General features: G+C 50.0%; 1 pseudogene; it reads left to right on the top strand.

Moving 5' to 3' along the window:
- Window positions 1–14660, top strand: part of LOC140733787 (uncharacterized) — a 276015-nt pseudogene that overhangs the window by 226317 nt on the left and 35038 nt on the right.

The following is a 14660-nucleotide window of genomic DNA, read 5'->3' as shown; positions in this document are numbered from 1 at the left end:
CTCCGGTCTGATCCTTAAACCCAGTTCTACACTCCGGTCTGATCCTGACACCCGGTTCTACACTCCAGTCTGATCCTTAAACCCGGTTCTACACTTCGGTCTGATCCTTAAACCCGATTCTACACTCTGGTCTGATCCTGAAACCCGGTTCTACACTCTGGTCTGATCCTTAAACCCGGTTCTACACTCCGGTCTGATCCTGAAACCCGGTTCTACACTCCAATCTGATCCTGAAACCCGGTTCTACACTCTGGTCTGATCCTTAAACCCGGTTCTACACTCTGGTCTGATCCTTAAACCCGGTTCTACACTCCAGTCTGATCCTTAAACCCGGTTCTACACTCCGGTCTGATCCTGAAACCCGGTTCTACACTCCAGTCTGATCCTGAAACCCGGTTCTACACTCCGATCTGATCCTTAAACCCGGTTCTACACTCCGGTCTGATCCTTAAACCCGGTTCTACACTCCGGTCTGATCCTTAAAACTGGTTCTACACTCCGGTCTGATCCTGAAACCCGGTTCTACACTCCGGTCTGATCCTTAAACCTGGTTCTACACTACGGTCTCATCCTGAAACCCGGTTCTACACTCCGATCTGATCCTTAAACCCGGTTCTACACTCCGGTCTGATCCTTAAACCCGGTTCTACACTCCGGTCTGATCCTTAAACCTGGTTCTACACTCCGGTCTGATCCTGAAACCCGGTTCTACACTCCGGTCTGATACTTAAACCAGGTTCTACACTCCAGTCTGATCCTGAAACCCGGTTCCACACTCCGGTCTGATCCTTAAACCCGGTTCTACACTCCGGTCTGATCCTTAAACCCGGTTCTACACTCCGGTCTGATCCTGAAACCCGGATCTACACTCCAGACTGATCCTTAAACCTGGTTCTACACTCCAGTCTGATCCTGAAACCCGGTTCTACACTCCGGACTGATACTTAAACCCGGTTCCACACTCCAATCTGATCCTAAAACCCAGTTCTACACTCCAGTCTGATCCTTAAACCCGGTTCTACACTCCAGCCTGATCCTTAAACCCAGTTCTACACTCCGGTCTGATCCTGACACCCGGTTCTACACTCCAGTCTGATCCTCAAACCCGGTTCGACACTCCGGTCTGATCCTTAAACCCGGTTCTACACTCCGGTCTGATCCTTAAACCCAGTTCTACACTCCGGTCTGATCCTGACACCCGGTTCAACACTCCAGTCTGATCCTTAAACCCGGTTCTACACTCCGGTCTGATCCTTAAACCCGGTTCTACACTCCGGTCTGATCCTTAAACCCGGTTCTACACTCCGGTCTGATCCTTAAACCCGGTTCTACACTCCGGTCTGATCCTGAAACCCGGTTCTACTCTCCAATCTGATCCTGAAACCTGGTTCTACACTCCGGTCTGATCCTTAAAACTGGTTCTACACTCCGGTCTGATCCTGAAACCCGGTTCTACACTCCGGTCTGATCCTTAAACCTGGTTCTACACTACGGTCTCATCCTGAAACCCGGTTCTACACTCCGATCTGATCCTTAAACCCGGTTCTACACTCCGGTCTGATCCTTAAACCCGGTTCTACACTCCGGTCTGATCCTTAAACCTGGTTCTACACTCCGGTCTGATCCTGAAACCCGGTTCTACACTCCGGTCTGATACTTAAACCAGGTTCTACACTCCGGTCTGATCCTGAAACCCGGTTCCACACTCCGGTCTGATCCTTAAACCCGGTTCTACACTCCGGTCTGATCCTTAAACCCGGTTCTACACTCCGGTCTGATCCTGAAACCCGGATCTACACTCCAGACTGATCCTTAAACCTGGTTCTACACTCCAGTCTGATCCTGAAACCCGGTTCTACACTCCGGACTGATACTTAAACCCGGTTCCACACTCCAATCTGATCCTAAAACCCAGTTCTACACTCCAGTCTGATCCTTAAACCCGGTTCTACACTCCAGCCTGATCCTTAAACCCAGTTCTACACTCCGGTCTGATCCTGACACCCGGTTCTACACTCCAGTCTGATCCTCAAACCCGGTTCGACACTCCGGTCTGATCCTTAAACCCGGTTCTACACTCCGGTCTGATCCTTAAACCCAGTTCTACACTCCGGTCTGATCCTGACACCCGGTTCAACACTCCAGTCTGATCCTTAAACCCGGTTCTACACTCCGGTCTGATCCTTAAACCCGGTTCTACACTCCGGTCTGATCCTTAAACCCGGTTCTACACTCCGGTCTGATCCTTAAACCCGGTTCTACACTCCGGTCTGATCCTGAAACCCGGATCTACACTCCAGACTGATCCTTAAACCTGGTTCTACACTCCAGTCTGATCCTGAAACCCGGTTCTACACTCCGGACTGATACTTAAACCCGGTTCCACACTCCAATCTGATCCTAAAACCCAGTTCTACACTCCAGTCTGATCCTTAAACCCGGTTCTACACTCCAGTCTGATCCTTAAACCCAGTTCTACACTCCAGCCTGATCCTTAAACCCAGTTATACACTCCGGTCTGATCCTGACACCCGGTTCTGCACTCCAGTCTGATCCTCAAACCCGGTTCTACACTCCGGTCTGATCCTTAAACCCGGTTCTACACTCCGGTCTGATCCTTAAACCCAGTTCTACACTCCGGTCTGATCCTGACACCCGGTTCTACACTCCAGTCTGATCCTTAAACCCGGTTCTACACTTCGGTCTGATCCTTAAACCCGATTCTACACTCTGGTCTGATCCTGAAACCCGGTTCTACACTCTGGTCTGATCCTTAAACCCGGTTCTACACTCCGGTCTGATCCTGAAACCCGGTTCTACACTCCAATCTGATCCTGAAACCCGGTTCTACACTCTGGTCTGATCCTTAAACCCGGTTCTACACTCTGGTCTGATCCTTAAACCCGGTTCTACACTCCAGTCTGATCCTTAAACCCGGTTCTACACTCCGGTCTGATCCTGAAACCCGGTTCTACACTCCAGTCTGATCCTGAAACCCGGTTCTACACTCCGATCTGATCCTTAAACCCGGTTCTACACTCCGGTCTGATCCTTAAACCCGGTTCTACACTCCGGTCTGATCCTTAAAACTGGTTCTACACTCCGGTCTGATCCTGAAACCCGGTTCTACACTCCGGTCTGATCCTTAAACCTGGTTCTACACTACGGTCTCATCCTGAAACCCGGTTCTACACTCCGATCTGATCCTTAAACCCGGTTCTACACTCCGGTCTGATCCTTAAACCCGGTTCTACACTCCGGTCTGATCCTTAAACCTGGTTCTACACTCCGGTCTGATCCTGAAACCCGGTTCTACACTCCGGTCTGATACTTAAACCAGGTTCTACACTCCAGTCTGATCCTGAAACCCGGTTCCACACTCCGGTCTGATCCTTAAACCCGGTTCTACACTCCGGTCTGATCCTTAAACCCGGTTCTACACTCCGGTCTGATCCTGAAACCCGGATCTACACTCCAGACTGATCCTTAAACCTGGTTCTACACTCCAGTCTGATCCTGAAACCCGGTTCTACACTCCGGACTGATACTTAAACCCGGTTCCACACTCCAATCTGATCCTAAAACCCAATTCTACACTCCTGTCTGATCCTTAAACCCGGTTCTACACTCCAGCCTGATCCTTAAACCCGGTTCTACACTCCGGTCTGATCCTGACACCCGGTTCTACACTCCGGTCTGATCCTCAAACCCGGTTCGACACTCCGGTCTGATCCTTAAACCCGGTTCTACACTCCGGTCTGATCCTTAAACCCAGTTCTACACTCCGGTCTGATCCTGACACCCAGTTCTACACTCCGGTCTGATCCTGACACCCGGTTCAACACTCCGGTCTGATCCTTAAACCCGGTTCTACACTCCGGTCTGATCCTTAAACCCGGTTCTACACTCCGGTCTGATCCTTAAACCCGGTTCTACACTCCGGTCTGATCCTGAAACCCGGTTCTACTCTCCAATCTGATCCTGAAACCTGGTTCTACACTCCGGTCTGATCCTTAAAACTGGTTCTACACTCCGGTCTGATCCTGAAACCCGGTTCTACACTCCGGTCTGATCCTTAAACCTGGTTCTACACTACGGTCTCATCCTGAAACCCGGTTCTACACTCCGATCTGATCCTTAAACCCGGTTCTACACTCCGGTCTGATCCTTAAACCCGGTTCTACACTCCGGTCTGATCCTTAAACCTGGTTCTACACTCCGGTCTGATCCTGAAACCCGGTTCTACACTCCGGTCTGATACTTAAACCAGGTTCTACACTCCGGTCTGATCCTGAAACCCGGTTCCACACTCCGGTCTGATCCTTAAACCCGGTTCAACACTCCGGTCTGATCCTTAAACCCGGTTCTACACTCCGGTCTGATCCTGAAACCCGGATCTACACTCCAGACTGATCCTTAAACCTGGTTCTACACTCCAGTCTGATCCTGAAACCCGGTTCTACACTCCGGACTGATACTTAAACCCGGTTCCACACTCCAATCTGATCCTAAAACCCAGTTCTACACTCCAGTCTGATCCTTAAACCCGGTTCTACACTCCAGCCTGATCCTTAAACCCAGTTCTACACTCCGGTCTGATCCTGACACCCGGTTCTACACTCCAGTCTGATCCTCAAACCCGGTTCGACACTCCGGTCTGATCCTTAAACCCGGTTCTACACTCCGGTCTGATCCTTAAACCCGGTTCTACACTCCGGTCTGATCCTGACACCCGGTTCAACACTCCAGTCTGATCCTTAAACCCGGTTCTACACTCCGGTCTGATCCTTAAACCCGGTTCTACACTCCGGTCTGATCCTTAAACCCGGTTCTACACTCCGGTCTGATCCTTAAACCCGGTTCTACACTCCGGTCTGATCCTGAAACCCGGTTCTACTCTCCAATCTGATCCTGAAACCTGGTTCTACACTCCGGTCTGATACCTAAACGCAGTTCTACACTCCAGACTGATCCATAAACCTGGTTCTACACTCCAGTCGGATCCTTAACCCCGGTTCTACACTCCAGACTGATCCTTAAACCCGGTTCTACAATCCGGTCTGATCCTGAAACCCGGTTCTACACTCCGGTCTGATCCTTAAACCCGGTTCTACACTCCGGTCTGATCCTTAAACCCCGTTCTACACTCCGGTCTGATCCTTAAACCCGGTTCTACACTCCAGTCTGATCCTTAAACCAGGTTCTACACTCCGGTCTGATTCTTAAACCCGGTTCTACTCTCCGGTCTGATCCTTAAACCCGGTTCTACACTCCGGTCGGAACCTTAAACCCTGTTCTACACTCCGGTCCGATCCTTAAACCCGGTTCTACACTCCAATCTGATCCTGAAACCCGGTTCCACACTCCAATCTGATCCTGAAACCCGGTTCTACACTCCAGTCTGATCCTTAAACCCGGTTCTACACTCCAGTCTGATCCTTAAACCCGGTTCTACACACCAATCTGATCCTTAAACCCGGTTCTACACTCCAGTCTGATCCTGAAACCCGGTTCTACACTCCAGTCTGATCCTGAAACCCGGTTCTACACTCCAGTCTGATCCTGAAACCCGGTTCTACACTCCAATCTGATCCTTAAACCCGGTTCTACACTCCAATCTGATCCTTAAACCCGGTTCTACACTCCAATCTGATCCTTAAACCTGGTTCTACACTCCAGACTGATCCTTAACCCCGGTTCTACACTCCAGACTGATCCTTAAACCCGGTTCTACACTCCGGTCTGATCCTGAAACCCGGTTCTACACTCCGGTCTGATCCTTAAACCCGGTTCTACACTCCGGTCTGATCCTTAAACCCGGTTCTACACTCCGGTCTGATCCTTAAATCGGGTTCTACACTCCGGACTGATCCTTAAACCCGGTTCTACACTCCGGTCTGATCCTTAAACCCGGTTCTACACTCCGGTCTGATCCTTCAACCCGGTTCTACACTCCGGTCCGATCCATCAACCCGGTTCTACACTCCGGTCCGATCCTTAAACCCTGTTCTACACTCCGGTCTGATCCTTCAACCCGGTTCTACACTCCGGTCCGATCCTTCAACCCGGTTCTACACTCCGGTCTGATCCTTAATCCTGGTTCTACACTCCAATCTGATCCTTAAACCCGGTTCTACACTCTAATCTGATCCTTAAACCCGGTTCTACACTCCAGACTGATCCTTACACCCGGTTCGACACTCCAGACTGATCGTTAAACCCGATTCTACACTCCGGTCTGATCCTTAAACCCGATTCTACACTCCGGTCTGATCGTTAAACCCGGTTCTACACGCCAATCTGATCCGTAAACCCGGATCTACACTCCAATCTGATCCTTAAACCCGGTTCTACACTCCGGTCTGATCCTTAAACCCGGTTCTACACTCCGGTCTGATCCTGAAACCTGGTTCTACACTCCGGTCTGATCCTTAAACCCGGTTCTACACTCCAGTCTGATCCTTAAACCCGGTTCTACACTCCAGTCTGATCCTGAAACCCGGTTCTACACATCAGTCTGATCCTTAAACCCAGTTCTACACTCCAGTCTGATCCTTAAACCCGGTTCTACACTCCAGACTGATCCTTAAACCCGGTTCTGCACTCCGGTCTGATCCTTAAACCCGGTTCTACACTCCGGTCTGATCCTTAAACCCGGTTCTACTCTCCGGACTGATCCTTAAACCCGGTTCTACACTCCAGTCCGATCCTGAAACCCGGTTCCACACTCCAATCTGATCCTGAAACCCGGTTCCGCACTCCAATCTGATCCTTAAACCCGGTTCTACACTCCAGTCTGATCCTTAAACCCGGTTCTACACTCCAGTCTGATCCTTAAACCCGGTTCTACACTCCAATATGATCCTGAAACCCGGTTCTACACTCCAATATGATCCTGAAACCCGGTTCTACACTCCAGTCTGATCCTTAAACCCGGTTCTACACTCCAATCTGATCCTGAAACGCGGTTCCACACTCCAGTCTGATCCTGAAACCTGGTTCTACACTCCAGTCTGATCCTTATACCCGGTTCTACACTCCAGTCTGATCCTTAAACCCGGCTCTACACTCCAGTCTGATCCTTAAACCCGGTTCTACACTCCAGTCTGATCCTTAAACCCGGTTCTACACTCCAGTCTGATCCTGAAACCGGGTTCTACACTCCAGTCTGATCCTGAAACCGGGTTCTACACTCCAGTCTGATCCTTAAACCCAGTTCTACACTCCAATCTGATCCTTAAACCCAGTTCTACAATCCAATCTGATCCTTAAACCCGGTTCTACACTCCAATCTGATCCTGAAACCCGGTTCTACACTCCGGTCTGATCCTTAAACCCGGTTCTACACTCCGGTCTGATCCTTAAACCCGGTTCTACACTCCGGTCTGATCCTTAAACCCGGTTCTACACTCCGGTCTGATCCTGAAACACAGTTCTACTCTCCAATCTGATCCTGAAACCCGGTTCTACACTCCGGTCTGATACCTAAACCCAGTTCTACACTCCAGATTGATCCTTAAACCCGGTTCTACACTCCAGTCTGATCCTTAACCCCGGTTCTACACTCCGGACTGATCCTTAAACCCGGTTCTACAATCCGGTCTGATCCTGAAACCCGGTTCTACACTCCGGTCTGATCCTTAAACCCGGTTCTACACTCCGGTCTGATCCTTAAACCCCGTTCTACACTCCGGTCTGATCCTTAAACCCGGTTCTACACTCCAATCTGATCCTGAAACCCGGTTCCACACTCCAATCTGATCCTGAAACCCGGTTCTACACTCCAATCTGATCCTTAAACCCGGTTCTACACTCCAGTCTGATCCTTAAACCCGGTTCTACACTCCAGTCTGATCCTTAAACCCGGTTCTACACACCAATCTGATCCTGAAACCCGGTTCTACACTCCAGTCTGATCCTGAAACCCGGTTCTACACTCCAGTCTGATCCTTAAACCCGGTTCTACACTCCGGTCTGATCCTTAAACCCAGTTCTACACTCCGGTCTGATCCTGAAACCCGGTTCTACACTCCGGTCTGATCCTGATACCCGGTTCTACATTCCAGTCTGATCCTTAAACCCGGTTCTACACTCCAGTCTGATCCTTAAACCCGGTTCTACACTCCGGTCTGATCCTTAAACCCAGTTCTACACTCCGGTCTGATCCTGAAACCCGGTTCTACACTCCGGTCTGATCCTTAAACCCGGTTCTACACTCCAGTCTAATCCTGAAACCCAGTTCTACACTCCAGTCCGATCCTTAAACCCGGTTCTACACTCCAGTCTGATCCTTAAACCCGGTTCTACACTCCAATCTGATCCTGAAACGCGGTTCCACACTCCAGTCTGATCCTGAAACCCGGTTCTACACTCCAGTCTGATCCTTAAACCCGGTTCTACACTCCAGTCTGATCCTTAAACCCGGTTCTACACTCCAATCTAATCCTGAAACCCGGTTCTACACTCCAGTCTGATCCTTAAACCCAGTTCTACACTCCAGTCTGATCCTTAAACCCGGTTCTACACTCCAATCTGATCCTGAAACCCGGTTCTACACTCCAATCTGATCATGAAACCCGGTTCTACACTCCGGTCTGATCCTTAAACCCAGTTCTACACTCCGGTCTGATCCTGAAACCCGGTTCTACACTCCAATCTGATCCTGAAACCCAGTTCTACACTCCAGTCTGATCCTGAAACCCGGTTCCACACTCCAATCTGATCCTGAAACCCGGTTCTACACTCCGGACTGATACTTAAACCCGGTTCCACACTCCAATCTGATCCTAAAACCCAGTTCTACACTCCAGTCTGATCCTTAAACCCGGTTCTACACTCCAGCCTGATCCTTAAACCCAGTTCTACACTCCGGTCTGATCCTGACACCCGGTTCTACACTCCAGTCTGATCCTCAAACCCGGTTCGACACTCCGGTCTGATCCTTAAACCCGGTTCTACACTCCGGTCTGATCCTTAAACCCAGTTCTACACTCCGGTCTGATCCTGACACCCGGTTCAACACTCCAGTCTGATCCTTAAACCCGGTTCTACACTCCGGTCTGATCCTTAAACCCGGTTCTACACTCCGGTCTGATCCTTAAACCCGGTTCTACACTCCGGTCTGATCCTTAAACCCGGTTCTACACTCCGGTCTGATCCTGAAACCCGGTTCTACTCTCCAATCTGATCCTGAAACCTGGTTCTACACTCCGGTCTGATACCTAAACGCAGTTCTACACTCCAGACTGATCCATAAACCTGGTTCTACACTCCAGTCGGATCCTTAACCCCGGTTCTACACTCCAGACTGATCCTTAAACCCGGTTCTACAATCCGGTCTGATCCTGAAACCCGGTTCTACACTCCGGTCTGATCCTTAAACCCCGTTCTACACTCCGGTCTGATCCTTAAACCCGGTTCTACACTCCAGTCTGATCCTTAAACCAGGTTCTACACTCCGGTCTGATTCTTAAACCCGGTTCTACTCTCCGGTCTGATCCTTAAACCCGGTTCTACACTCCGGTCGGAACCTTAAACCCTGTTCTACACTCCGGTCCGATCCTTAAACCCGGTTCTACACTCCAATCTGATCCTGAAACCCGGTTCCATACTCCAATCTGATCCTGAAACCCGGTTCTACACTCCAGTCTGATCCTTAAACCCGGTTCTACACTCCAGTCTGATCCTTAAACCCGGTTCTACACACCAATCTGATCCTTAAACCCGGTTCTACAATCCAGTCTGATCCTGAAACCCGGTTCTACACTCCAGTCTGATCCTGAAACCCGGTTCTACACTCCAGTCTGATCCTGAAACCCGGTTCTACACTCCAATCTGATCCTTAAACCCGGTTCTACACTCCAATCTGATCCTTAAACCCGGTTCTACACTCCAATCTGATCCTTAAACCTGGTTCTACACTCCAGACTGATCCTTAACCCCGGTTCTACACTCCAGACTGATCCTTAAACCCGGTTCTACACTCCGGTCTGATCCTGAAACCCGGTTCTACACTCTGGTCTGATCCTTAAACCCGGTTCTACACTCCGGTCTGATCCTTAAACCCGGTTCTACACTCCGGTCTGATCCTTAAATCGGGTTCTACACTCCGGACTGATCCTTAAACCCGGTTCTACACTCCGGTCTGATCCTTAAACCCGGTTCTACACTCCGGTCTGATCCTTCAACCCGGTTCTACACTCCGGTCCGATCCATCAACCCGGTTCTACACTCCGGTCCGATCCTTAAACCCTGTTCTACACTCCGGTCTGATCCTTCAACCCGGTTCTACACTCCGGTCCGATCCTTCAACCCGGTTCTACACTCCGGTCTGATCCTTAATCCTGGTTCTACACTCCAATCTGATCCTTAAACCCGGTTCTACACTCTAATCTGATCCTTAAACCCGGTTCTACACTCCAGACTGATCCTTACACCCGGTTCGACACTCCAGACTGATCGTTAAACCCGATTCTACACTCCGGTCTGATCCTTAAACCCGATTCTACACTCCGGTCTGATCGTTAAACCCGGTTCTACACGCCAATCTGATCCGTAAACCCGGATCTACACTCCAATCTGATCCTTAAACCCGGTTCTACACTCCGGTCTGATCCTTAAACCCGGTTCTACACTCCGGTCTGATCCTGAAACCTGGTTCTACACTCCGGTCTGATCCTTAAACCCGGTTCTACACTCCAGTCTGATCCTTAAACCCGGTTCTACACTCCAGTCTGATCCTGAAACCCGGTTCTACACACCAGTCTGATCCTTAAACCCGGTTCTACACTCCAGTCTGATCCTTAAACCCGGTTCTACACTCCAGACTGATCCTTAAACCCGGTTCTGCACTCCGGTCTGATCCTTAAACCCGGTTCTACACTCCGGTCTGATCCTTAAACCCGGTTCTACTCTCCGGACTGATCCTTAAACCCGGTTCTACACTCCAGTCCGATCCTGAAACCCGGTTCCACACTCCAATCTGATCCTGAAACCCGGTTCCGCACTCCAATCTGATCCTTAAACCCGGTTCTACACTCCAGTCTGATCCTTAAACCCGGTTCTACACTCCAGTCTGATCCTTAAACCCGGTTCTACACTCCAATATGATCCTGAAACCCGGTTCTACACTCCAATATGATCCTGAAACCCGGTTCTACACTCCAGTCTGATCCTTAAACCCGGTTCTACACTCCAATCTGATCCTGAAACGCGGTTCCACACTCCAGTCTGATCCTGAAACCTGGTTCTACACTCCAGTCTGATCCTTAAACCCGGTTCTACACTCCAGTCTGATCCTTAAACCCGGCTCTACACTCCAGTCTGATCCTTAAACCCGGTTCTACACTCCAGTCTGATCCTTAAACCCGGTTCTACACTCCAGTCTGATCCTGAAACCGGGTTCTACACTCCAGTCTGATCCTTAAACCCAGTTCTACACTCCAATCTGATCCTTAAACCCAGTTCTACAATCCAATCTGATCCTTAAACCCGGTTCTACACTCCAATCTGATCCTGAAACCCGGTTCTACACTCCGGTCTGATCCTTAAACCCGGTTCTACACTCCGGTCTGATCCTTAAACCCGGTTCTACACTCCGGTCTGATCCTTAAACCCGGTTCTACACTCCGGTCTGATCCTTAAACCCGGTTCTACACTCCGGTCTGATCCTGAAACCCAGTTCTACTCTCCAATCTGATCCTGAAACCCGGTTCTACACTCCGGTCTGATACCTAAACCCAGTTCTACACTCCAGATTGATCCTTAAACCCGGTTCTACACTCCAGTCTGATCCTTAACCCCGGTTCTACACTCCAGACTGATCCTTAAACCCGGTTCTACAATCCGGTCTGATCCTGAAACCCGGTTCTACACTCCGGTCTGATCCTTAAACCCGGTTCTACACTCCGGTCTGATCCTTAAACCCCGTTCTACACTCCGGTCTGATCCTTAAACCCGGTTCTACACTCCAATCTGATCCTGAAACCCGGTTCCACACTCCAATCTGATCCTGAAACCCGGTTCTACACTCCAATCTGATCCTTAAACCCGGTTCTACACTCCAGTCTGATCCTTAAACCCGGTTCTACACTCCAGTCTGATCCTTAAACCCGGTTCTACACACCAATCTGATCCTGAAACCCGGTTCTACACTCCAGTCTGATCCTGAAACCCGGTTCTACACTCCAGTCTGATCCTTAAACCCGGTTCTACACTCCGGTCTGATCCTTAAACCCAGTTCTACACTCCGGTCTGATCCTGAAACCCGGTTCTACACTCCGGTCTGATCCTGATACCCGGTTCTACATTCCAGTCTGATCCTTAAACCCGGTTCTACACTCCAGTCTGATCCTTAAACCCGGTTCTACACTCCGGTCTGATCCTTAAACCCAGTTCTACACTCCGGTCTGATCCTGAAACCCGGTTCTACACTCCGGTCTGATCCTTAAACCCGGTTCTACACTCCAGTCTAATCCTGAAACCCAGTTCTACACTCCAGTCCGATCCTTAAACCCGGTTCTACACTCCAGTCTGATCCTTAAACCCGGTTCTACACTCCAATCTGATCCTGAAACGCGGTTCCACACTCCAGTCTGATCCTGAAACCCGGTTCTACACTCCAGTCTGATCCTTAAACCCGGTTCTACACTCCAGTCTGATCCTTAAACCCGGTTCTACACTCCAATCTAATCCTGAAACCCGGTTCTACACTCCAGTCTGATCCTTAAACCCAGTTCTACACTCCAGTCTGATCCTTAAACCCGGTTCTACACTCCAATCTGATCCTGAAACCCGGTTCTACACTCCAATCTGATCATGAAACCCGGTTCTACACTCCGGTCTGATCCTTAAACCCAGTTCTACACTCCGGTCTGATCCTGAAACCCGGTTCTACACTCCAATCTGATCCTGAAACCCAGTTCTACACTCCAGTCTGATCCTGAAACCCGGTTCCACACTCCAATCTGATCCTGAAACCCGGTTCTACACTCCAATCTGATCCTTAAACCCGGTTCTACACTTCAGTCTGATCCTTAAACCCGGTTCTACACTCCAGTCTGATCCTTAAACCCGGTTCTACACTCCAATATGATCCTGAAACCCGGTTCTACACTCCAGTCTGATCCTTAAACCCGGTTCTACACTCCAATCTGATCCTGAAACCCGGTTCCACACTCCAGTCTGATCCTGAAATCCGGTTCTACACTCCGGTCTGATCCTTAAACCCGGTTCTACACTCCAATCTGATCCTTAAACCCGGTTCTACACTCCCGTCTAATCCTGAAACCCGGTTCTACACTCCAATCTGATCCTTAAACCCGGTTCTACACTCCAATCTAATCCTGAAACCCGGTTCTACACTCCGATCTGATCCTTAAACCCGGTTCTACACTCCGGTCTGATCCTTAAACCCAGTTCTACACTCCAGTCTGATCCTTAAACCCGGTTCTACACTCCGGTCTGATCCTTAAACCCGGTTCTACACTCCTGTCTGATCCTGAAACCCGGTTCTACACTCCGGACTGATCCTGAAACCCGGTTCTACACTCCAGTCTGATCCTTAAACCCGGTTCTACACTCCAGTCTAATCCTGAAACCCGGTTCTACACTCCATTCTTCTCCTGAAATCCAGTTCTACACTCCAGTCTGACTCTGTTTACACCTCGAGAAAAATATAAATAACAACGAGCTGCTGGAGGAACGGAACGGGTTGGGCAGCATCTGTGGAGGGAAATGGACAATCGGCATTTCGGGTTGAGACAGGCCAGGTGAATGATCTCGACCCGGAAAGTCAATTGCACATTTCTCTCCAGATATGGTGACTGAACCGTTCAGTTCCTTTAGCCTCACGTTTCTTACTCGAGATTCCAGTATCGGCAGTGCCTCTCTTTTCAAACCTTGCCCCTTTCAGTCCTGCCTCAGACTGAACCGACGTTTCAGGCCGAAACCCTTCATCAGGACTAAGTGAATGAAAAGATAGTGAGAGATTCTTTGATAGTAAGAAATCACTTACTATCTCTTCTTTCAGTTAGTCCTGACGAAGGGTCTCGGCCCGAAATGTCGACTGTACTTCTCCCTATAGATGCTGCCTGGCCTGCTGCGTACCACCAGCATTTTGTATGTTTTGCTTGAATTTCCAGCATCTGCAGATTTCCTCGTGTTTGCGTCAGACTGATGCAGGCTCTTCTCTCTGGCTTCAGTTCAGTTCTATTCTGCTTCTTCTTTAGCCCATCACACTCACTGGGGCACAGGCCATCAACAGCAGCTCGTCAGATTCCCCTGTCCAGGGCCGAGGGTTGATCGACCCTGTGGCTTCTCCTTTCACCACCCGGCTTCAATCGTCTTCCAGGTGAGTTCCTTCGGATCCCAGGTTGAGGCCTTTGGAATTTCAATTGTCGTTTCTGTTTCACTGGATTTGTATGGGATGAGGTTGCTGGCCCCATACCCAACCCTCCTCCTTTCGCAGATGGGCTTTGGCAGTCCATGGCCGAGTTTTCATTTCTGTTCCGACCTGTTTAATATGTTGCTGATTCAACTCTGATATGGAAATTACCTCGTTTCCTTGGGCATCAAGCAGCATAATGTTCATTCCCTGAGTCTGCAGCGCGTCTAGTGGACAATCGCGGTACTGCAGGGGATCAGCAGCTCCCCGAAAGTGA

The sequence above is a fragment of the Hemitrygon akajei genome, chromosome 9 (assembly GCF_048418815.1).
Source record: "Hemitrygon akajei chromosome 9, sHemAka1.3, whole genome shotgun sequence".
NCBI lineage: Eukaryota > Metazoa > Chordata > Chondrichthyes > Myliobatiformes > Dasyatidae > Hemitrygon > Hemitrygon akajei.
Note: the sequence above shows the minus strand (reverse complement) of the source record. Positions and strands in the feature narration are given on the sequence as shown.